The sequence below is a fragment of the Delphinapterus leucas genome, chromosome 19 (genome assembly GCF_059928025.1).
Source record: "Delphinapterus leucas isolate spDelLeu-1000000601 "Yukka" chromosome 19, BTC_Dleu_Yukka2, whole genome shotgun sequence".
Lineage (NCBI taxonomy): Eukaryota > Metazoa > Chordata > Mammalia > Artiodactyla > Monodontidae > Delphinapterus > Delphinapterus leucas.
In genome coordinates this window covers 12,485,632-12,510,958 of record NC_143147.1, presented here as the reverse complement: position 1 = coordinate 12,510,958, position 25,327 = coordinate 12,485,632, and the positions used below count along the sequence as shown (strand labels likewise).

Below are 25,327 nucleotides of genomic sequence, written 5' to 3'. Positions count from 1 at the left end.
TACTCTGCTTCTACTGGACGGCCCCCACTATGGCCCCAGCTTCTGAGCTCTGGAAACATCTTCTGTGGTCCCGCCCCTACAGTAGTGGTGACCTCCACTGTCACTAATCTTGACTTCCCAGCTCTTCTAACACCTGTGTAACCAATTCCCTGAATACAAGTCCTTCTGTTTTAAAGACCTCTAGTCCTTCCTCTTTTTTGGCTGATCAAGTTCTTAAATAATAGCTAACACTTCTATGGCATTAGTGCATGCTTTACGTTATTAATTCATTTGATCCTCATAACTTTCCTCATGAAGTGGGTACTGTCATTCTCCTCATTTTACAGATGTGGAGACTAAGGAATAGACAGGTTCTATGGTAAATTAGTGGTGGAGCTGGGGTTCAAGATGGGTTCTGAAATCCGTGCTCTAAAAACACAACATGCAACACACACACACACACACACACACACTCACAAATTATCTTCAATCACAGAATTTTTGAGCAAGGGCACATCAGGGTAATGGTTCTCAAAGTGCAGCTCCCAGACCAGCAGCCTCACCATCACCTAGGAACTTGTTAGAAATGCAGATCTTAGGCTCCACCTCTGACCTACTGAGCCAGAAATGGAGAGAGGGAGAAACACTCTGTGTTTTAACACGCCCTGCAGCTGATTTGGATGCTCGTAAAGTTTGAGAACCAGTGCTTTACAGCATGGTTCCATCCTTGGATGCTGAGGTCTTGGAACAGTTCCTGGGCCACTGTGATTCTCTCCCTGGAAACCAAGCAGCAGTTGATTCACCTCCCTCTCACCTCCCCTGCTTCCATCACTTCTTGTTCTGCTTGGCATGGCTCCTTTAAGTGGCTACACATATCCTTTCATCCTGGACAAGATACTGTGGTAGGCAGAATTACGGGCCCTCAAAGATGTCCACATCCTCGCAGTGGTTAAGAATCCACCTGCCAATGCAGGTTCGAGCCCTGTTCCGGGAAGATCCCACATGCTGTGGAGCGACTAAGCCCGTGCACCACAACTACTGAGCTTGCGCTCTAGAGCCCGCGAGCCACAACTTCTGAAGCCGGTGGGCCTAGAGCCTGTGCTCCGCGACAAGAGAAGCCGCCGCAATGAGAAGCCCACGCGCTGCAATGAAGAGTAGCCCCCGCTTGCCACAACTAGAGAAAGCCCGCGTGCAGCAGTGAAGACCCAATGCGGCGAAAAATAAATAAATAAATAATTTTTTAAAAAAGAGAGACATCTTTAAAAAAAAAAAAAAGTTGTCCATCTGCTAGTCCTGGGGCCCTTTGAATATGTTATGTTCCAGACCAGGGGGACTTAAGATTGCTAATCAGATGACCTTAAAATAAAGAGATTATCCTGGATCATCAAGGTGGGTCCAGTGTAATTACAAGAGTCCTTAAAAGGAGAAGGGAGAGGCAGAAGAATCAGAACAGGAGAGATGGCTGATTTTGAAGATGGAGGAAAAGGACACAAGCCAAGGAATGCAAGCCGTGTCTAGAAGCTGGAAAAGGCATGAAAATGGATTGTCTCGTAAAGCTTCTAGAAGGAACTCAGTCCTGCTTACCCCTTGATTTTAGTCTATTGAAACCCATTTTGTACTTCTGACCTCCAGAACTATAAGGTAATAAATTGTGTTGATTTAAGCTCTGAGTTTGTGGTGAATTGTTATAGCAGCAGTGGAAAACTAATAATGCTCCATAAAAGACATTCTAGGGCGTATCTGACAGCTGTGGTCCTAACCACCCTTTTCAACTCATCTCTCACACCTCTTCCTTTCCCAGTCTTGTCCTAGCTTTTTGCACTTGCAAATCTGGGTCGATATTCCCCCCCTGTACTTTGCCTAGATCCTGTCGCTGTGTCCTCTGGAACACCCACTCTAAGTCCAGCTATCTCCCCTCTAACTTCAGTCTTCTCTTGAAACGTTCCTTATCTGGTGCTGGACACCCTCTGAAAGCCCTGGTGTCTCTGAAGGCCACTCTGGCAGGAGTTGAGTTTTCTTTCACGGCCTGAGACCTTCAGGGTCAGGAAGTAATTTCAGTGTCTTCCTAATTCGCCATTGCCACCCCCAGACCATTGGCTCTTCTCCCTCCTACAAAAGCTCTTTCTTATTTCAAGTTCATGCTACACAGCTCTCTTACTCTCTCTCGCTTCTCATTCCTGCCATCTATTAGCCTGCCAGTCACTTCCCATCACCCACTGAAGATGTCAGGTCTTCCGGTCTTCCTGTCCGCTCTACTCCTGCCAACATTCTTGATGAGAGGAACATCTATGGCCATGAGCCAAACAGCACCCTGGCCTCTCAGTCCCTTGATTCATCACCTCCAAAGATATCTTCTAACTCTACATCGTCTGCTGTCTTCTGTGGCCACACGTCATCCTTCTCACCCCCCCGTAACCGTATCTCCCTCAAAACTCGAACTTTGAGTTCAACCCTGTAATCAACATTTCTGGGTCTTTTACTCTGGTTTCCCCCAGTGCTACAATCCTTTGATTTCATGGGGACTTTCAAATCTTATCCTCACTTTTCTAATCGCCCAGCTACCAAAGCATGGTTCATTAGTTTAATAATCACGTCTTTGCAAAGATTCCCAGTCCCTTGACCTCTCCCCTCATCTCACTGTCCGGCTCACATGGTAAATTCCAGCCATGGTGGAACCCCACATTCCTGCCTTCTCCATGCCATCACATGAGCAGCTGAGCTTTGTGTAGAAAATCACAGATCCGGGTTAACTTCTTTGCTTTAAAAATCACAGCTGTTATCCCCATGGCAGCCCTCCATTCTGCCTAATGCATGCCTTCACTGCTATATTCTCTTCTCCACACCCTGAGATGACTATTTCAATAGTTTCCTTTCTGCTCATACCTTCCCCACCTTCTCCTCTCCCACACACTCTTGGTGGGTGATCTCCCCTCATGCTTACTGAGAAAATGTAAGTCATCAGGCAAAAATGCTCTCAACTTCCCATCAGCAAATCTGTAAGTGTTCATTTTTACCCACCTTCTCCTTTTCCCCTCCTTTTGTAATGAAGAAAGCATTTCACCACTAGCCCACTGAGTGCCGGTCCCTTTTGCTCACCCAAGGAATTTACTACTTTGGCTTTCCTTTCTCTTTCCCTTATCATAGGCCTTTCTGGAAGGAAATCTATTGCTGTAAATGCTTATATTAGACACAAAGAAAGGTCTAAAATCAGTTGTCTATGTCCACTTTCAGAAATTATATAAAGACTTGGAAAATAAACTGAAAATAAGTAGAAGGAAAGGAATAATTGAGATAAGAGCAGAAAACAATGAAATTGGAAAACAATCAACAAAGCCAAAAGTTAGTTCTTTTGATCAAAAGATTAGCAAAACTGATAAGCCCCAAACAAGACTCATTAAGGAAGAAAGGGAATGAACACAATTGATCGTCTCAGAAATGAAAGTGGGATTACTGTTACAGATTGTATAATTATCAAAAGGATTAAAAGGGGATGCTGTGAATAGCTTTATGTCAACAAAATTGACAGTGTAGATGAAATGGCCAGTTCCTTGAAAAACTCAAATTATCAAAATGGACACAAAACAGCCTTCTGATCTACCAAAAACACCTAATCTGGTTATGAAAAACCTCAACATGGAGACAACTCCAGTCCCAAGTGGTTTCACTACAGAATTTCGTCAAATATTTGAGGAAGAAATAAGACCAAGTTTACACAACCTATTTCAGAAAAGAGTGGTGAACTAATTTTGGAGGCACCAAAGAAGCAAAAGAAGCCAGACACAAAAAAGTGTGGTTTTTATAATTTTATTTAGATGAAGTTGTAGAATAATTAAGACGAATTTATTGTGGAAAACTTCAAAACAGTGGTTTCCTCTGCTGGGGTAAGATTAACTAGAAGGGGATGCTAGGGAAATTTCTGGAATCATAGGCATGGCTTACGTGGATGTCAAAATCGTGCATTATGCATTTCAACATACGTAAATTGAACGAATAAATGCTCAAGAAGAGTGGAGAATAGGTGGAGACAGGGATGAAACAGACTGGCAGAAGTCGGTTGTTGAAGTTGGGTGGCGGGTGAATGGGGGTTTGTTACCTTATTCTGTTTGTGTTGTGTATGTTTTAGATTTTCCATAATAGTTTAAAATGGAGTAATCGTGAAGTTTGATTTTGTAAAGTGAGATATTATATTTGTATATCACACCATTTCAAATCTGCATACTTCAGATTTATACAAAATAGAGTACATTTTTAATTTCCTTCCAGCCTTCTTTTGAGAATTGTTCTGACCAGCACTGAATGTAAAATTTTGCACCCATCTTTCCTCCTCACCTCATACTGTCAGCATCTTTGCAGTGTTACAGTCTTTGTGATCATCACTTTTAATGGCTAACCCTCTGACTTGTTAATGCTGAAACTCAAATTTTATCTCATTATTTTACTTACATTGAATGTTAGTGCTACCCAGAATAATATAGCTTGAGTACATCCCTCAGGAATACACATTTAACTATTTATGTTCTCTAGGCCCACCTTATAAAGAAAGATTGAAGGTAGCCTGAAATACAAGATAGAATACATTCAAAACAGAATACAAAAAGAAAGAGAAAGTCAAAGATGGAGTTGAATCAAGGATATTTAAGGAAGGACAAATCAGACACCCTCCTTTGCTAAAGTAACTCTCAACAAAACATCCCCAGAACATCTAACTTTGAGCAATGGTGTTTAGCGTGTGTATAAGTTGGGGTGGGGTTATAAAAGACCAACAAAGTCTCTTAGAAGAGATAGTTATTTTGAACCATTAAGAAGTTAGGGAATATCTACACAATTGATAACTTTAGAATAGTTGAATAACTTGAGCTGTTGTTCAGAATAGCTTTTCATCTTAGAGTGGCTGAGAGGCAAGAGACAGGAAGGGGGGGTTCAGACTCCAGCTCTGCGGCTTTACAGCCGATTATCTTGAGAAAATGACTTCATCTGTCTGATTCCTCAGATCTTTGTAAAACTGAGGGCAAAAAACTGCCACCTTCTAGTATTGCTGTGAAGACTTATCACGGATTCAACAAATATTTATTCAGACACAGTCGGTGGTGGGCAGCGTTCCTGTCCCATAAGAAGGAATGGCAATTAAGTCTCTGTCCTTCTGAAGCTTACCTTCTAGTGGGGTTGGAGACTTAGGACAAGGAAATGAGTGATGTCATTTCAGACAGTGACGCTTCTATTCAGGAAAAGAAAGCATGTGATGGGGCTACAGTAAGAGGGATGTGTGCCCTTTCTATGTTGATCCGGGAATTCCTCTTGAAAAAGAGCCTATTCCTTTTTTTTTTTTTGCGGTACGTGGGGCTCTCACTGTTGTGGCCTCTCCCGTTGAGGAGCACAGGCTCCGGACGCGCAGGCTCAGCGGCCATGGCTCACGGGCCCAGCCGCTCCGCAGCATGTGGGATCTTCCCGGACCGGGGCACGAACCTGTGTCCCCTGCATCGGCAGGCGGACTCTCAACCTCTGCGCCACCAGGAAAGCCCAAGAGCCTATTCTTAAAGGGATCTGAAAGATGAAAAGAAAGGTAACGGGGAAGAACCATCTAAGCAAATGAAACATCAGCAGTGAGCCTCGTGTTCTGAGACACAGGGAGAACCCGATGAGGCTGGATGGAGGGGGTTTCCACGGAAAGAGATGGGGTTGCAGAAGGAGACAGGGCCAGAGCTCCTGGCACCAGGGGAAACAGCCTGGACTTTGTTTCAGGAGTAAAGGGAGGCCATCGGAGGATTTTAGCAGTGGAGTTACATGATCCGATTGATGTTTTAAAACCACTGTGTGGAGGATGGGTTGTAGAGGCCTGAGAGTGGAGGCAGGGAGGCCAGCGAGGAGGCTGTTACATAGGAGATGCTCAGCCCAGTGCCTGGCACATAACAAGCACTCAGGAAATGTTAGCTAATTTTAATTGGAGTCTGTAGCCCTTCGTTTTTGAAAAAAGACATGAGCTGGAAGGGCCAATTATCTGATTAGAACATCCTCTATCTGCAAAAATCAGGTCTTCCCGTTCTCTGTCACAGAGATACGTCCCTGTAGCTCACGAAGCCTGGAGGCTCGGGGACGTGGCAGCTTGGTGAGGCTGCACGGTATTCCCCAGAACTCCTCTTCCCGGGTGTTTCTGAGGATGGGCTCACAGAGCCCACACAGGGCGGAGGAGGAACGGCAGCCACGTGGAGGCTCCCACCTGCTGTCGCTGCTCTGCCCTCTCGCCTCATCCGCGGGAGGCCACAGCTACTCCTCCCTCCCTGGCCCCTCCGGCAGCGTCTCCAGCTCCTGGGCCAAGGGTGGGTGCTCAGCCCCCTGACCTGGGTCCGGCTTCTGCAGACGCCCACCCCTCCCAGCTCAGAGGCCGCAAGAACTGCTGTGGGTTTCTGTTCATCCTCGTGGGCCCAGCTCATGCTTGTATTTGACCAGATTCATGCCATGCCTCTGGTGTGGGTATATCTATAGAGACAGACAGACCAGAGAGAGAGTTATGGAGTTATATAGAGAGAAAGCTATCTATCTTCTATATTCTATCTGTCTATCTACCTATCATCTATCTATACTAGTGTATTAGTGGTGATGCTTCTCCAAACAATCCCTCATTGAGCCACCAAGAGTGGTATCAGATCAAAGAGAAAAAAAATTTTTTTAAAGACCCCCAAAATCCCCGAATTACACCTGAAAGTCTCCAGGTGTCCTTCAGAGGACCTTTTACAACCAGCAGAGCTCTGGGCACGAAACAGGACTGTAATAAATATTCCCGAAAGAGGGGGGCGGTGGGAGAGGCGGGGTTCAGCTCTAATGCCCTTGGCAGGTTACAGTTCAGGTAGGGCTGAACTGTGGGATCTGATGCCATCTCCAGGTAGACAGCGTCAGAACTGAGCTGAATTGCAGAACACACAACTGGTGTTGGAGAACTGCTTGTTGCAGGAACCCCGCTTCGCAGCACACACACTGGCATTGGTGACCCGAATCTTAAGTGGCCTTGAGGGTTGCCTCAGGCACTGTTACCAGGAATCTGATAAGTCACTTAAAACTTGCCTGATCCACAGTCTATTGGAAGGTTGCTGAGACCAAGGAAGAAAGATGTGGTCTTAATGGTTTGGGCAGTTATGCAAAATGTGGATTATCAGGCATTAGAAGGGAACCAAGGGTGTCACATAGGCCAAGCAGCATCTCTGCTTAACTCTACTAACCAAAGTGTGTTTTGAAGACAGACTTCTCTATGGCAGCTTCCTCAATATAAGATGTGCAGGTGGTTTCATTGTGCAAAGACAGGCACCGTGAAAAACAAATCAAAAAAATAAGGCGAACAGGGGGCTTCCCTGGTGGCACAGTGGTTGAGAATCCGCCTGCCAATGTAGGGGACACGGATTCGAGCCCTGGTCTGGGAAGATCCCACATGCTGCAGAGCAACTGGGCCCGTGAGCCACAACTACTGAGCCTGCGCGTCTGGAGCCTGTGCTCCGCAACAAGAGAGGCCGCGACAGTGAGAGGCCCGCGCACCACTATGAAGAGTGGCCCCCGCTCGCCGCAACTAGAGAAAGACCTCGCACAGAAACAAAGACCCAACACAGCCAAAAATAAATAAATAAATAAATTTTTAAAAAATAATTAAAAAAAATAAGGAGACAGGATTGTGTGGGATACTTACAGATACTTTCAAGTTTCTGTAAAGTTTTATTTTTCAAACACCCAAAGTAAATGGCAAAATGTTAACATTTGTCATATCAGCAGTGAGTACATGGATGTATGTTATATTATTTTCTGCACTCTTCTCTGGATTTGAAATATTCTATAATAAATGATTTTTTTTAATCAAAAATTTAAAAAGTATGTGCCCCATGGAGTTAGTCTCGGCAGTTGAAATCGGCGGGATCATGTAATGACCACAGATGGAAACGACCTCCTCCCTCCTATTCAGAGTTTTAAATCTTTATTATGTCAGCTGTCAGAAAAACGAACCGTGGAACTTCTTCTGCAAAGAGTTAGTATAAATTGGCAAGCCTTATCTTTGTCAACCTTGAGGGTTTACTTGGTTTGTATGATGTATTTTTTTCTTGTTTGGGTCGGTTCTGACTTAAGTTATATCCCACTTTTAAAGAATTATCTTTACATGTACATTCCCCTGCCAATGCACATTTGGTACGGCTGGATCTGTGATTTCATTTCATACCTTTAGACGTTATGGATTCCAGTTATTCCATGGAAGAACTGATTATTTGTTGGGAACTGACTGTTACATTTAGTAGCATGCCTGATGATACCTTCCCTGGCATCACTATGGAGTGGTTTCTTCCCAACGTGATAAATATGTGCAATTTGTACAGCAAGTATCTTAATAAATGCATAGGTCAAATATAGAATATGAAATAGCCTTATTATTGACAAAAGAAAACAAAAAACAAACAGCCTTGAGGAAGGAGTGAGTCAAGCTTTTAGATCTGGTGAGGTCAAATTCTGCACTGCAGTTACTTGAGGCATGGGTCTAGAAGTAAGGTTAAGGGGGCTTTGTAAGCTAGGAGTAGTTTTGGCTGCAAGTAACAGGATGCCTGGTTTACAGAGGCTGGTGCTTAAAACACTTGGTTATCTCACAGAGCACAGAGTCTACAGGTGGGAAGCCCAGGACTGGCTCAGCTGCTCAACCATCTTGACAAGGCCCAGGCTCTTTCCACCTTTCTGTTCTGCCAACCCCAGTATGTGGCTTGTTGTTTTTACGGTTGATGCAGCTACAAGCAGCAAGACTGCTTTAAAGGCAGGAGGCAGAGGCTGGGAGAAATGGAGAAAGCCAGGGTGGGAGAAAAACAAAGAAAACCTTTCCTCCAATGGTTCACTTCTTTTATCAACAAAGGAATAACTTTTACAAAGTCTTCCAAGCAGACCTGATCCATGATTTGCCTGGGCTTGGTATATTACAACCCTAAGAAAATCAGGGCTGTTTTAGCAAAAACTAACTGTAGAGGAAGAGCTATTAAATTGATAATAAAGCTTAATGCCTTAAATTTTGTATATTCCAGGTCAATTTTGGACTGGGGAATGGTAATAGCGCTCTAAAGTTGTTTTGAAACCTATGGTGAATAAAGCAAACGGCTTTTTTTTCTTTTCCCCTAACAAAGCTATTTAAGGAACTCACAAAATAATAAACTTCAATTTTTGCAGACTTATTAACCTTTACTGTTTTGTTTTGTTTTGTTTTTTTGCGGTATGTGGGCCTCTCACTGTTGTGGCCTCTCCCGTTGCGGAGCACAGGCTCCGGACGCGCAGGCTCAGCAGCCACGGCTCACGGGCCCAGCCGCTCCGCGGCACGTGGGAGCTTCCTGGACCGGGGCACGAACCCGTGTTCCCTGCATCGGCAGGCGAACCCTCAACCACTGCGCCACCAGGGAAGCCCCCTTTACTGGTTTTTTAAAACAGCAAATGAAGAGGCAAGGATTCCTCAGGTTAGAGTGACAAATTCACCCCAATTCACCCAGGACTTCCTCAGTGTTAGCACTGCCAGTCCGTCATCCTGGTAAACCCACCGGTCCTAAGAAAAGAGAATCTGAAGAAGTGATGAAAGGTGTTTGATAAAGAAACGGAATCTTGCGAAGGTTTTGCAAAACCCGGAGGTTCTAGACATTGCATAATGCGATGAAAGCATATGAATGGGGGGGGGCTTCAGCAATCACGGGGAGGGTCACAGTCAGAGAGTTAATATTTAAGCAAGAACTAACGGATGACTTGAAGTTGTAAAAGCAAAGGCCAGGAGTGGGGCGTGGGAGGCCACCTTACAACATGCCTCCGAAAATTCACCATTCGGTATGTGCTCAACAGAAATGGGTAAGAAACAGAGCCCCGTGATATGTTCCTGGAGACTTTTGACATTGCTCCTTGACCAGCAGTGCATTTGGTTGAGTTTATCAGCCCCCGAAATATAATCAAATCGACGCTACATCTTTTCCCGAGATAACAGATATTTGATCTTTTAGTTCCTTGATTTTCCAGACCAGGGATTCTACTCAAAGGAAAAGGAGGTTTGTGTTGCCTAATTCTAAAGGGATCCTATTCTGATTCTCAGTTATCTTCAATTTCTTTAACCGCAGCTCACAAATAATTGTAATGTAAGGAATGAATTACATGTAAATAATCCATTATGGGATTTTGTTGGGGAGCAGATGTCTATTTTAAAGATTTCAGTTTCTCCCATTTCCAAAAAAAAAACCCGGTCAGTGTTTACACATTCTCGGCATTCTGTTACCTACCTCGTCCGTCATAATTGTTCAGAGAAAGTACTGATTCTTCGGTAACATCTGCACATGCCTTTGGTGTCGAGGCTGCAGTCTCTAAGGCGTGAGTCCCTTGGATCCATTGAGTGTGATGAGTCCTCTAGGTGGCTTTCTTCCTGTTTGGGACTTTAGCCATCTCATACTCATGGCTAGCCTAGCCTTCCTGATTTGAAGATAATTTCCCTAATGGAGAAGAGAAAAGAACAAAATAGAGGTTGAAGAGTCTTCTCCCCTGTCATCAGTTGATGTAATAGCATCCGTCCCCAAGCAGTCTGACTAAATGTAATGAAAATAAACTCTGGATTCATTTGAATGACTTTCATATCTTGGGCTATATGTTTTCATTTTTCAGCTCTTTTTAAATATAGGCTTAGATTTGCCCCAGAAACTGAGGACAGAGAAAAATGAAAATGAGTTAGTAAGGGAATAGAAGAAATACCTCATAAATTTTAAGGAAGTTGATTCTTTGTGGATGGATATTTATTGTGTATATATATAATCAAGCCAAACAAATGGTTTCAAGATGGGGAAATCAGTCAATCAGCAGAATGCTCCTCCCCCCCACCCACCCACCCCCGACATTCTGCATATCGGCGGGTTCAGGGACTGGTTGGCATGCAGGACAAACTGTCTGCTTTTATCAGTTGGCTGTAGATTTACCACCTTAACTAGCCAATTCTCCTGAGAGACCTCAGGGGCAATAATAGATCAAGTAGCCAAAAAAGTTATCACTAGAGAAGGCACTTCAAGTTTTTCCTGCTTCCATATACTTCTCGCCAATGCCTTCAGTCTTTCTCAATTAACTTAATTCAACTAACGATGTAGAACATTACATATTAATGAAGCCCTGTATTTGGTATTATGAGTGAACAGTGTTGAAGATTACAGAACTCCTACCTCGAAATACTTACATTCCTGAGCAAACTAGGACAGATTTGTGCACAGACAGCTTGAGATGTGGTAGAATGTGGGCAGTTCCGTAAGGCAAGGTTCTAGTGAAAGAAGGGATCAGTTAGCTTAGGGGATCAGGGAGGCTTTATGGGCAAGTATGAATTGAATAGACCTTGCCCTGGGTCACCTGGTAGAATTCTGACAGTGGAGGCGGTGCCCAGAAAGTCATTCCCAATAGGAGACCCAGTGTGACCCAAGGCGTAGAGGTAGGAAACTGCAGAGTGCGTCTGGGGACTCAAGAGAAGTCTAGTGCATCGAGCAGGGTTTGCAGAGATTGCGGGTGTGTGATCTCACTGTCGTCATCAGTGTCTTCCCACAAGTGTGGCTGCAGGTCAGCCACAGCAGCATCGCCTGAAGTTAGTTAGAAATGCAGAGTCTCAGGCCCTGCCCCAGACTTACTGAGTCAGAACCTGCATTTAAAAAGATCCCGGGTGATTGGCATGCGCACTGCAGTTTGAACAAGGTGATCTTTAGAGAGCATATCTGTTGTCTTTGATTTGCTGTCCTTCGCCTTATGTGGAAGCCATACTATTTCCTTCTACCAGTAGCCACTTCTAAGTCTTTTGAGAATCACTTAAAACCTGGATTTCCTGAAGTTTCAACTTGAATAATGCAACAGTTACCGCTGACTCCTTGTCAGAGAGGAATTTAGCCCCTTTCCTTTCTTTCGATCTCCTCCTGCCCACTGCCTCCTTCTTTTCTCACTCTTTTGTGTCTCCCAAGGCTACTCGCTAAAAAGCCTGCATACAACTCTCTGTCTCAGAGTCTCCATCCAGGAAACCCGATCTAAGACAAGAGGTAAATCTTCAGCAGAGGGAAGTTACTCTGCTTTAGGAAGGGCAATCGTGAGCCTCTGGGGAGAAATCGGGAGGAAGAAGTTATACAGAAGAAAGAAGATGAATGAGGGGCAGAATGTGGGCACAATGGGATGCTACTGCTTTCTGTGACTCCCCGAAACTTTAGTTGAGTCTGTAAGAATCATGGCATGTTAGGGCTGATGAAATTTCTTGTGGAAGCTGGTTAGGGTCTGATTTCTATACCCCGTTGACACAAGCAAGACAGACACCTCGGTCAGTTGCTCAGGCAGGGCGTTCCCAGTCGGGATCTGAGTTCCATTTGGGGACACTCTTCTGAATAGCTCAGGTTAGGGTGCAGCCTCCCAGTTCATCTCAGACTAAATCTTCACCTTAGAAGAGACCAGAACTGCATCATCGCCACGGATGTTAAACTTTTCGACACGTGGTAGAGGAAAATAAAGATGTGGCTTGAGAGGGGACTGGGGAGTCCATCTCAGATTCAAAAGGGAAATTATGAAGACCTCTCTGAGGCCAGTCCTTTTAGCCAAGAAATGATGCAAAACCGCCGAGGAATCGCCAAGTACGCATGTGTGTATTTTTAAGGGATTAAGACAAACCTTTATAGGTGGACGCCCAGAAGAAAGCATGTGAATCCCAACATGAGTTGGAGTACTAAGCCGTAGTTTCCACACTGCCCAAGTTCAACAGGACGGGAAGCAGCACGGACTCTGCGGGTGACAAGCATGGTTCACTGCAACTGTACTCTGTCAGAGTCTCTGCAGGACATCGAATTCACTGCAGATGGCTCAGATGAAGAGAAATACATGAAGAGGCCACTCCCAGAGAGCTAGCCTGGGTTTGGGAGACAAAAAGGGATGTGGAGATACCCAGACACCAGCAGCAGAGAGAAGCCGTGACCACCCCTGGGGCTGAAGCCAACATGGGGAAGAAGTTTGTTCACAGAGCCCATAGGAGTTGGAACAGTAGAGGAGGGACCACCTGGGGGGCTGCAGTCGTGGAGGGAAGCCGAAGTTGAATTGCCCAAGATGGGAGGCTGAAGGGAAGAAGTATCCTGACCTCCCTTTCCCCTGGTTTCTAACCTCTTGCCCAAATTTCCTATCAGTTGAACACAATCAGAAACCATATGGAAAGAGAGCCTGGGGCGATATGGGACACAGAGCAGAGCAGAGAAAGGTGAAGGGAGCCTGGGACGATATGTGATACAGAGCAGAGCAGAGGAAGATGGAGAAGAATCTGTTGGAGGTTGGTGGAGAAGAGTCGGCAGATGGAGAATAGTCGCATAGGGCTGCTGTCTGGTATGAAGTTCCGCTCTTAAAAAGAAAACAACTCAGTAGCCTCCAGCGTGTGGGTTTGGGACAGATTATTCCAGCAGGCACATGCTAGGAAAGACTGGTTGGCAGAAAATCGCAGCTCAGACGGAGATCCGTGCAAGGTCCCGGGTCTGGCCCTGGAGAAGAATGGGCTTGTGTGATGCTTCTGGAGGAGGTGCCATGGTGGGCTTGCAGCCAGGCTTCTGATAGCACAGTGACCTGTCTGCATCTAACGTTTTGTCATCTCAAAGTTGGTCCACTGCTTTGCTTGGCAGGATGCTAAAGGATTCTCCTGGCATCCATCTCTCCCTGGCTTACTGCCCTCATTACTACGGTTGAGGAAAATTGGTGAGAACAAGGTTTACTGAGTAGGTTTGGAAAACTCCACTTTCTGTCTCCCGCTGGAAAGCTCTTTTAATAGGTCATGGTCCTGAGGAGGCCACACAGGCCTGTCCATATCATCAGAACCTAAGGAGAACCTATTCTCTGCTCATCTTATCTGCAGAGAGTAGACCTTAGTGCCCTGAGAAAGTTCTTAGAATTTGCAGAGGTAACTAAAGATCTAAAGCTATAATTCTCGTAAGCCAGAAAGAGAAAATAAATATCATATATTAATGCATATATGTGGAATCTAGAAAAATGGTATAGATGATCTTATTTGCAAAGCAGAAATAGAGACACAGACATAGAGAACAAACATATGGACACCAAAGGGGGAAGGGGTGGTGGTGGGAGGAATGGTGAGATTGGGATTGACACATATACACTACTGTGTATAAAGTAGATAACTAATGAGAACCTATGATACAGCACAGGGAACTCTACTCAGTGCTCTGTGGGTGACCTAACTGGGAAGGAAATCCAAAAAGGAAGGGATGTATGTGTACGTATAGCCGATTCACTTTGCTGTACAGTAGAAACTAACACAACATTGTAAAGCAACTATACTCCAATAAAAATTGTTTAAAAAATCTTGAAACAAAGATGTAATTTCACTAGCTAACCAGTCAAAAAATAAATAAATAAAGCTGTAATTCTCCATCTTCTGCGTATCTCTCCAAGGGAGGCCAATGTGCTACTCTTCGGAGGTTGGAATCCTTTCAAATGTCTTTCTGCACCTTGGAATTCCAGGATATGAAGTCATTTCTACCACTTTAATATATGTCTTTCTGTCCTCATTGCTACCTTTATGTCTCCCCTGAAATACCATGGCCTTGTCACTGGTTTTGATGTCTCTGGTGTGGCCCTCTATCTCCACGCTGCAACTGGAGGGATCTTCCCAAAATGCAAGTTTCATTGAAGCATGTCCTTGCTTAAAATCCTTCAACAGTTCACCATTGAAGATTCTAGTAGATGCTTTACTGCCTGGCCACCGCCCACCCTCATTCTCACCTTTCCCCAACATCAGCTCTCCACCCAACATGCACATGCGCACACACACACACACACACACTACCGTCCTCCACGCACCGTTCATTACTATGTTTCAACTCCACTGGACATCGCTCATTCTTTTCTAAGATGTCAACATATAGTCTCCTGAATTTTCTGACTCAGGGTATCAAGATGTAGAGACCCATTTCACTCCCCTGGGTTTCTTTTATAAACATCTTGGAAGAAAACTGCCTGAAATGTTTGCTACAAATGAAGTGTGTGATCTTCTCATTAGTTTCTTTCTTTCTTTTAATCACCCTAAAAGGAGTCTCATAAGTCATGCTTAGGATTTACTGGGGATGCATAATAATGAAGCCAGTCTCCTGATTTAGCAACACTCCTGGGATTTCTCCATCTCCCACTGCAGGGCACAGAATGCTGTGCCTGAGAACAGATCAAGGTAGAGGCTTGGAAACCAGGGCTGTCCTGTTGATGACTTCAAGTGGGAAGAAAGAGCAAAGCGCTGTACTCAGGGAGATTTCTCAAGCATTAACAGAGAAAGGAGTTTAGAATGTCAGGACACTGGGCTTAGACTGACATTTTGTATGATAATTATTGAATATGTAACCAGAAAGTAAAAGCTCTGCATTCAACAAAAAGAGGGAAATCTTTTATTAATACTGATTCCTAGAGAAATTTACTTGGGAGCCTCAAATTTTTTCTTTGTTTATTTTTAAAATTTATATTTATTTATTTATTTATTTGGCCATGCCACACGGCTTGCGGGATCTTAGTTCCCCAACCAGGGATTGAACCTGGGCTACGGCAGTGAAAGCGCCGATTCCTAACCACTGGACCACCAGGGAATTCCCTTTAGTTTTTAAAAAGATAATATAAAATCTTCAGGGACTAAGCACTATTCTAGGTGCTGGGGAATAGAGAAATAAACAGAAAAGACAATGTCTGTGCGCTCATGGGGTAAGACTGGGAGAAAACAGACACATAGTTATACAGTGTTGGGTCAGATAATGATAAGAGCTGGGATGGAAGATAAAGCAGAAGTAAAATGATAGTGCAGGATGGGACAGGGTGACTATTTATAAGGGCTAATCAGGAAAAGCCTCTCTGGGGAAATGAAGTGTGTTCAGAGACCAGACTGAAGTGATGGAGGGGGCTCTGCAAATATCTAGGGAAACAGCGTGCCAGGAACAGGAACAGCAGGGGCCAAGGCCTTGATGCGTTCAAGGAAGGACAAGGAGGCCAGTGTGGCCACACGCCATGAGCAGGAATGGTGAGAAACAAGACCAGACAAGCAGCCAGAGCTGAGATCCTGTAGGGCCTTGAGGGCCGTGGTAAGGATTTTGGATGCTCTTGGGCCAAGGGAAGCCATTGGAGGATTGAGAGCAGGGGGAATGTGGTTGGTCAATGTTTTCAAAGGATTGTGCTGGCTTCTGTGTGGGGCGTTCTCCCCGTAGGGGGGGAAGAGAGGAGAGGAGCAGCAGGGACACCAGTAGGAGGATGTTACAGGTCTGTGTGGCATGTTAACATGGCATGCACTGAGATGCCAGTGGTGCAGAATGTGAGATGTGGTTGGATTCAGATGTGTTTGAAGTAGGTTAGAAGGATTTTCTGTTGAATGGGATGAGGGTCTGAGTGAAAGACAATCCAAGATATGTGTCCTGAGCAAATGGGTAAATGATGTTGCCCTTTACTGCGGGGGTGCCCAACAGAATTGGGGCGAAAATTAAGAATATGCTTTGGATATCTCAGCTCTCAGCAGCTTATTAGGGGTGAAAGTAGAAGTGTTGTTCGGGTAGCTGTATATTCACATTTAGAATTTGGGGTGAAGATTGGGACTGGAGAGTTTGTCAAGTAAATTCAGGATGTGTTCATAATTTAAATTATGGGTTTTAATTTATTTTATTGAAGTATAGTTGCTGTACAATATTACATAAGTTACAGGTGTACAATATAATGATTCACAACGCTTAAAGGTTATACTCCATTAATAGTTATTATAAAACATTGGCTATATTCCCCACATGGTGCAATATATCCTCGTAGCTTATTTTATACCTAATAGTTTGTACCTCTTACTTCCCTACCCCTATGTTGCCCCTCCCCCCTTCCCTCTCCCCACTGGTAACCACTAGTTTGTTCTCTAAACATGTGAGTCTGCTTCTTTTATATTATATTCACTAGTTTGTTGTATTTCTTAGATTCCATATATAAGTGATACAGTATTTATGGGTTTTGATTTTTAAAATTCTTTAGGGTGTAAGGATGGAGCATAGAGGAAGTCTAAAGTGCTAGGTCAGGGGGAAGAGGGGAATACATCCAAAGAGACTAAGAAGGATGGCCAGCAGGTAGTAAGAAATATAGCCGTTTGGACTTCTCAAAGCCATGTGAAAAAGTGTTCTAAAAAAGAGGGAGTCAAAAATACTGTTTTTTAAATCAGGTCCGTCAGGATGACCTGATTATTTAAAAAAGAATGGAAAATAACAAGTGTTGGTGAGGATGCGTTGGAACACTGCTGATGGGAATGTAAAATGATGTAGCTGCGATGGAAAACAATATAATGGTGCCTCAAAAACATAAAAATAGAATTACCAGGTGATCTAACAATTTCATTTCTGGGTATATACTCAAAAGAATTGAAAGCAGGGACTCAGATATTTGTACACCTATGTTCATAGCAGCATTGTTCACAATAACCTCAAATTGGAAGCAACCCAAGTGTCCATCAACAGATGAATAGATAAACAAAGTATGTGCTATACATACAATGAAATATTATTCAGCCATAAAAAGGAAGGAAATTCTGACACATGCTACAACATGGATGAACCTTGAAGATATTATGCTAAGTGAAACAAGTCAATCGCAAAAGGACAAATATCGCATGGTCTCACTAATATGAGGTACCTATAATAGTCAAATTCATAGAGGCAGAAAGTAGAATGATGGTTGCCAGGGGTTGGAGGAGAGGGGAAATGGGGAGTTATTGTTTTTAATGAGTACAGAGTTTCAGTTTTGGAGGATGAAAATAGCTCTGGAGGTGGATGGTGGTGATGGTTGCACAATGTGAATGCACTTTTTTTGTTTTTAATTTATTTTTTGGCTGCACTGTGCAGCTTGTGGGATCTTAGTTCCCTGACCAGGGATCAAACCCAGGCCCATGGCAGTGAAAGCACTGAGCCCTAACCAGTGGACCACCGGGGAACTCCCAGTGTGAATGCACTTAATGCCAATGAACCACGCTAAAAAAAAAAAAAAAAAATCCCTATACTAAAACTACACTAAGAAAATTTTGCACTCAAAATTTTAGCCAAAATTGTAAATTTTCTGCTATGTATATTTTACCCCAACGTTTTGTGTTTTCTTTTTGAGGATGGTTTTTTCAACAAATATGTTGGGACAATTGGATATCAATATATTTTTTTAAAAGCTAAACTTAGATCCTTATCTCACGTAATAAACAAAAATCAATTCAAAATGGATTATAATCCTACATTTAAGAGCTAAATCTATAAAAGCCTTTGAAGAAAAAACAGGAGAAATCTTATAACTTTGGTTAAGCAAAGATTTCTTAAATAGGACATCAAAAGCATAATTCATAAGATAAAAATTAATAAATTGGATTTCACTAAACATTAAAAAGTCTTCTCTGAAAAGACATTGTTTAGAAAGTTAGAAAAAAATCACAGAATGAGAGAAAATATTGGCAAATTACATACCTGAAAAAACGGTTTATCTCCAGAATATAAAGAACTCCCATAATTCAATCAGGAGACAAACAACCCAATTAAAATGGGTAATTAAATAGACAGTTCATCAAAGGAACTATATGAATGGTTAATAAACACATGAAAGGTTGCTCGACACAGTCATTAGGGAAATGCATATTAAAACTACAATGAGATACAGCTATACACCTACTAAAATAGCTAAAATCCAAAAGACTGAACATACCAAGTGTTGGAGAGATTGTGGAGAAACTGAAATCTTAAAGCACTACTGGTGGGAATGCATAATGATATAACCACTTGGAAAGGAGTTCGGCAGTTTCTTTAAAAGTTAAATTTAAACTTCCTAAAAGATCTGTCAGTTCAGTTCCTAACTCTCCACTCAAGAGAAACAAAACGATATATCTGTACAAAGACTTGTAGGCATATGTTCATAGAAGCATTACTCATAAAAGCCCCAAAGTAGAAACGATCCAAATGTCCATCAGCTGGTGCATGGAGAAACACAATATTATGTCGTCATACACTGGAATACTATTTGGCAATCAAAAGGAAGAAACTACCGACACAAGTCACAACATGGCTGAACCTGAAAAGCACTATGGTAAGCGAAAGATGTCAGATACAAAGGACCACATATTGCATGATTCAGTTTACATGAAATACCCAGAAAAAGCAAATCTACATAGAATGAAGATCGATGATTACCTGGGCAGCGGTGGGAGTGAGGGTTGACTGCAAATGGGTAGGCAGGAACCTTTTCAGGTGATGGAAATGTTCTACATCTGAATTAGGTTATGGTTGCACAGCTTTATAAATGTGTTGAAAAGTGGCGACTTACAAGGGGCATATTTTATGGAGTGCAAATTTTACCTCAATAAAGCTGCTAAAATTGTTTTACGGATTTTTTTAAAAAAGAGAGAGTACTGTGTACTAGTTGACACTAGTACTGTGTCAAGTTAGTGCCTTGACAAGGAAGGTCCATCCATTAACTTTAACAAATTAGCCTCTCCTCTTCCTATTTATACAAATAACACATGTTCATATCAGACAACTTAGAAAGTACAAAGAGAAAGAAAAAGAAAATCACCCATAATCCAAAGACCACCACCATTAACATTTTGGCCAGTGCAACTTTTGAAAACTTTTGACACGTTCTGGCTGACATTATTTCCAAACTTTCATGGAAAAGGGGAATTTCCTGGAGGTGGCGCCAGGAATGTGCATTTTTAACAAGCCTCTCCAGGCAATTCCAATGCATTTCAAGGTTTAAGGACAAGCGGCCTAAAAGCAGAACATGGCTACTCCAATGGAAATGCTCCTTTACATAAAAAGGAAAGAAGAACTATCACAGATTGGTCATCAATTTAGAACATGTACCACATCCCGCAGGATGGAGAAAATAGTGAGGCAGAGACTGATGAGATGCTCACGAACCCACTTCTTCCTTCTGTCAATAAGTTAAATGATATTTCCCAGCCTTCCTGACAGTGGTCAGAGGACGCGCTATTGAGTTCTGCCCAGTGAAGTGTGGGCAGAAGGAGTACTGGCCACGTCCGGGCTTGGCTCTAAATCTCCTGTGGGATCCTTCACTTTTATCCTCTTTGCTCTTCAGCCATCAGAACACAGAACATCCAGATGGGTTCTTAGGGTTAAGAGATGGTGGTATAATCAAATGGGAGAGGATTTTGAGTAACTGGGAAGAGAGAAAGCCCTGTTCGCAGAGAGCTCTAGCTTAGGAAAAGCAAGGGAAAGATGCTTCCAAAATGGGAAAACCACTGGAGATGTGCCTGGCCACACCCCTTTCTATTCTGCCAGTAGAGGCATCTGCCCCCTCCGGAAGTGTACTGGCTCAAGAGACTTGCATAGTAAATCAAACTGGGAAAATTATTATCAGGCAGACATGTCAGAGAAGGCAAGGACAACCATACAATAAATTCAAAGGGATAAAGGAGGAAAAAATTAAGAGAGACTATAACACCTCAAACAAAATGAAGTTCGGGGGAAATGCTCCTGGGAGAATTGTAGGAGGACTGTCTCTGGTACAGAAAAAGCTGATGTTCACCTACTATGCACAGGTCTGGCTGGTTAATTACACCTACTTTCTAGACTGATGGATATTCCATCATTCATGGTGCCAATGACACAATGAAAGTTGATAAATATTTTGCACATCCCTTCTGGATGGGGGGAGAGGGCATGCAGAAAGAAGGCAGGCTCTCTGGAAGGCCTTTTCAAAGCTGCAAGCATTCAGAAGGCAGTGGAATAGCTGGAGGAGCCCCACGGGAGTCCTCAGACAGCATTAGAGGGCTTTATGATGGCTTGACAATAGAAAGCTACCTTTGCTCAGTAATGTGGGATTCCCAACCTTCTCAGCCCATGCGCTAGCCCCCTCCAAACTCATGGTGGAAGACTCCAACGTGCCGTTCCATGCTATCAAATGCATGCAAGGCAATCACCTAAGGGGGCAAAGTATGAAGGACCTCTTGGCTTTCAAAATAGCACAGCCATTTAAGTCACCAGAGGAAATCAAATGGCTTAATTCTGATTATTCTTTGGAATGCCTAGAAAGTACCCTATAGTGGCGTGCAAAAGACCAGGGAACGAGGACTCTTTGGGGAAAGCCCCAGTAGTCAAACCGCCTGCCAAGAATTGGCAGCAATAACTAAAAGACCGAAGTCATTAGTCTCTTTCTCTTTATTTCCAGATCATTTGCCAGTTTTCCCAGCATCATTTGTTGAATAATCTACCCCTTATTTACTGATCTGAAATGCCAACTTCATCATGAAACACATTCTCATGTGGTCGTGGATCCATCACTGAGGTTTGTATTTTGCTTCTTGTTATTCTCTGTGAAGTACAGAGTTTGAAACATATCTTTTATTCATTTATTTATTTATTTATTTACTGTATAGCACAGGGAACTATATTCAATATCTTCCATTAACCTATAATTGAAAAGAATCTGAAAAATTATAGATACATATGTATACGTATAACTGAATCACCCTGCCGTACACCAGAAACTAACACAACATTGCAAATCAACCACACCTCAACAAAAAATAATTCATCAAGCTTAAGATTTTAAAATTGCACTGTGTGTAATTTATACCCCAATTTTTTAAAACACAGACTAATATATGTATACATACCATATGCACATTATATAAACACACATATATAATATATATGTATGCACTTTATATATATAATATATATGCCTGTAGGTAGATATTTTATAAATATATGCATTATATATTACATACATGTTTCCATTTCCAAATCTAATCAAGAAATTATTCTTTTGGCTACTTTTTTAAAAGATATTTTTGATGTGGACCACTTTTAAAGTCTTTATTGAATTTGTTACGATATTGCTTCTATTTTATGTTTTGGTTTTTTTTTTTTTTGGCTGTGAGGCATGTGGGATCCTAGTTCCCCAACCAGGGATCGAACCCACACCCCCTGCATTGGAAGGTGAAGTCTTAAACACTGGACCACCAGGGAAGTCCCTTGGCTACTTTTCTTTTACTCCTGGCAGTTTTGATTTTTTTTTTCTACCATCTTTATTGGAGTATAATTGCTTCACAATGGTTAGCCTCTGCCCTACAACAAAGTGAATCAGCTATACACATACATACATCCCCATATCTCCTCCCTCTTGCGTCTCCCTCCCGCCCTCCCTATCCCACTCCTCTAGGTGGTCACAAAGCACCGAGCTGATCTCCCTGTGCTATGCAGCTGCTTCCCACTAGCTATCTATTTTACGTTTGGTAGTGTATATATGTCCATGCCACTCTCTCACTTCGTCCCAGCTTCCCCTTCCCCCTCCCCGTGTCCTCAAGTCCATTCCCTACCTCTGCGTCTTTATTCCTGTCCTGCCCCTAGGTTCTTCAGAACCATTTTTTTTTTTTTTTAGATTCCATATATATGTGTTAGCATACAGTATTTGTTTTTCTCTTTCTGACTTACTTCACTCTGTATGACAGACTCTAGGTCCACCCACCTCACTACAAATAACTCAATTTCGTTTCTTTTTATGGCTGAGTAATATTCCATTGTGTATATATACCACATCTTCTTTATCCATTCATCTGTCAATGGGCACTTAGGTTGCTTCCATGTCCTGGCTATTGTAAATAGTGTTGCAGTGAACATTGTGGTACATGTCTCTTTTTGAATTATGGTTCTCTCAGGGTATATGCCCAGTAGTGGGATTGCTGGGTCATATGGTAGTTCTATTTTTAGTTTTTTAAGGAACCTCCATACTGTTCTCCATAGTGGCTGTATCAATTTACATTCCCACCAACAGTGTAGGAGGGTTCCCTTTTCTCCATAGTCTCTCCAGCATTTATTGTTTGTAGATTTTTTGATGATGGCCATTCTGACTGGTGTGAGGTGAAACCTCATTGTAGTTTTGATTTGCATTTCTCTAATAATTAGTGATGTTGAGCATTCTTTCATGTGTTTGTTGGCGATCTGTATATCTTCTTTGGAGAAATGTCTGTTTAGGTCTTCTGCCCATTTTTGGATTGGGTTGTTTGTTTTTTGATATTGAGTTGCATGAGCTGCTTGTAAATTTTGCAGGTTAATCCTTTATCAGTTGCTTCACTTGCAAATATTTTCTCCCATTCTGAGGGTTGTCTTTTTGTCTTGTTTATGGTTTCCTTTGCTATGCAAAAGCTTTTAAGTTTCATTAGGTGCCACTTTTTATTTTTGTTTTTATTTCCATTTCTCTAGGAGGTGGGTCAAAAAGGACTTGCTGTGGTTTATGTCATAGAGTGTTCTGCCTATGTTTTCCTCTATGAGTGTTATAGTGTCTAGCCTTACATTTAGGTCTTTCATCCATTTTGAGCTTATTTTTGTGTATGGTGTTAGGGAGTGTTCTAATTTCATTCTTTTACATGTAGCTGTCCAGTTTTCCCAGCACCACTTACTGAAGAGGCTGTCTTTTCTCCATTGTATATTCTTGCCTCCTTTATCAAAGATAAGGTGACCATATGTGCATGGGTTTATCTCTGGGCTTTCTACTCTGTTCCATTGATCTATATTTCTGTTTTTGTGCCGGTACCATACTGTCTTGATTACTGTAGCTTTGTAGTATAGTCTGAAGTGTGGGAGCCTGATTCCTCCAGCTCCATTTTTCTTCCTCAAGATTGCTTTGGCTATTCAGGATCTTTCGTGAAACATATCTTTTAAATAAAATGAATTAATTACATTATTCAGATCTTCAACCTCCCTATTTTTGCCTTTTGATCTGCTGAAGATTTAAAGAAGTATAATACCTTCCTCACCACCATTCTAATTCTGTCAATTTCTCCATGAATAGCAAATATTTTGTTTTTATGTATTTTGATGCAGCATTATTGCCCAGATAAAAGTTTGCTATCAGCGACACATTCTCTGTGAGTTGTAACTTTTGTCAAAACAAAATAAGGCTTCCAGTTTTAAAATCATAGAGAAAAGGTGGCTTCGTTTTCATTTCTTTTCAAAATCATTCCAAACAACAAGGAGAAACTGAAACCCAAACTCCATCTTTGATGAAAGCAGAAGACTTGTACAACCCCAAACAATATTGTTACATGAAAAGGGAGCATGAATGGGTGACTTGTAAATGGCTTAGCAATGAGAGAAAGGTTTATCCCACTTATGGCAGAGGGGAAACTGGTGAGAAGCAGGAAATATTGCCTGGCTGAGAGCTGGAAAACCTTCGGAATTAGAGAAGGCAAGTACCAAAGAAACCAGGGGTGAGGTAGCGTTGACAACCAGAGGGTTATTTGAAAGTCTTTACAGGAAGCAATTAGATCCAATGTCCCCTACCCTGCCTACCACTATCCTATATAGTCAGCAATTGTCCCCAGTATAAAGCAAGAGAAAAATACTTTTTCAAAAATTGCACCTGAGAGCCTTTAAACTCAGATACATTGACCATAGAGTAGGGCCAGGTGAGATGGAGGTCCGAACATAGGGGAATAAGGTTTCAAAGTCTGTTCATAGAATGTTGAGAACATTTCCTATCAGCCACAGAATTCTGGGAGGGAGGCTGGAGAAACCAAATCCTTTTACACACAGCCAAAGAAAAGACCTACCCACATTGACATTCGATTCCCAAAGGAAAAGCTAGGTGGCCACTTGTTTCCCATACAGTGAAATCAATAACTTCCATGGGTGTAGTTTTCAATTAGTCTTTCAGTGCTTCACTCTTAAATATGAACAGCAGAGAATCATGAGACCTCCGAAGACGGCTCCTGATACAAAAGAGAGGAATCAAAACAAAATCAGCAGAAGTGAAAATAATGCAGAGAGTTTTAAAGTTTAATTTCTTTAAACTTTAAAGAAACTGTAATTAGTATCCTCAGAAATAGTAAAATATTGTGCATCTATGAAACAAACCTGTTTATAAAGGGGACAGGGAGCAGCGATCAGCAAAGAAGAAGCAGCCTTTGGAAATTAAAAATGTGAAAACCATGATGAAAAGTTCAGTAGCGTTTGGAAAACAAAGCAGAAAATTCTTCAAGAACTTAGATTAAAATTATAAAGAAATAGACAAAAGGAAAGAATCCAATTCCTAATTTTGTCACAATTTCTGAAAACAAAAATCAAGAAAATGTAGGGGAAGGTATTATTAAAGGAACAATAAAACTAACCGTCCCAGAACTGAAGGATAAACGGTTCCAGATTACTTCCTACCAGATGCTCAGCACAGTGGGTGATAAAATTCATCAGTACACACAATAGTGAAATTTCAGAATACTGAGATAAAGAGAAGAACCTAAAAACATGAAAGGTGGGGTGGGAAACAGGGCACAAGCAAAAATCAGTGATCAGAATGGCACTGGACTTCAAAAGAGCAATGCGGCAAAGAC

General features: G+C 42.3%; 1 protein-coding gene across 2 annotated transcripts in view; it reads left to right on the top strand.

The window, feature by feature from the left end:
• The window catches only part of ADPRM (ADP-ribose/CDP-alcohol diphosphatase, manganese dependent), a 331,886-nt gene that overhangs the window by 293,552 nt on the left and 13,007 nt on the right, over positions 1-25,327 (top strand). The window contains exon 7 of one of the 2 annotated variants that reach the window (XR_016388840.1): positions 21,166-21,282. The gene's annotated coding sequence lies outside the window, so the exon portion shown is untranslated. Of the gene's footprint in view, positions 1-21,165; positions 21,611-25,327 lie in introns of those variants that run through there. The other variant, XR_016388841.1, reaches the window with a different exon arrangement.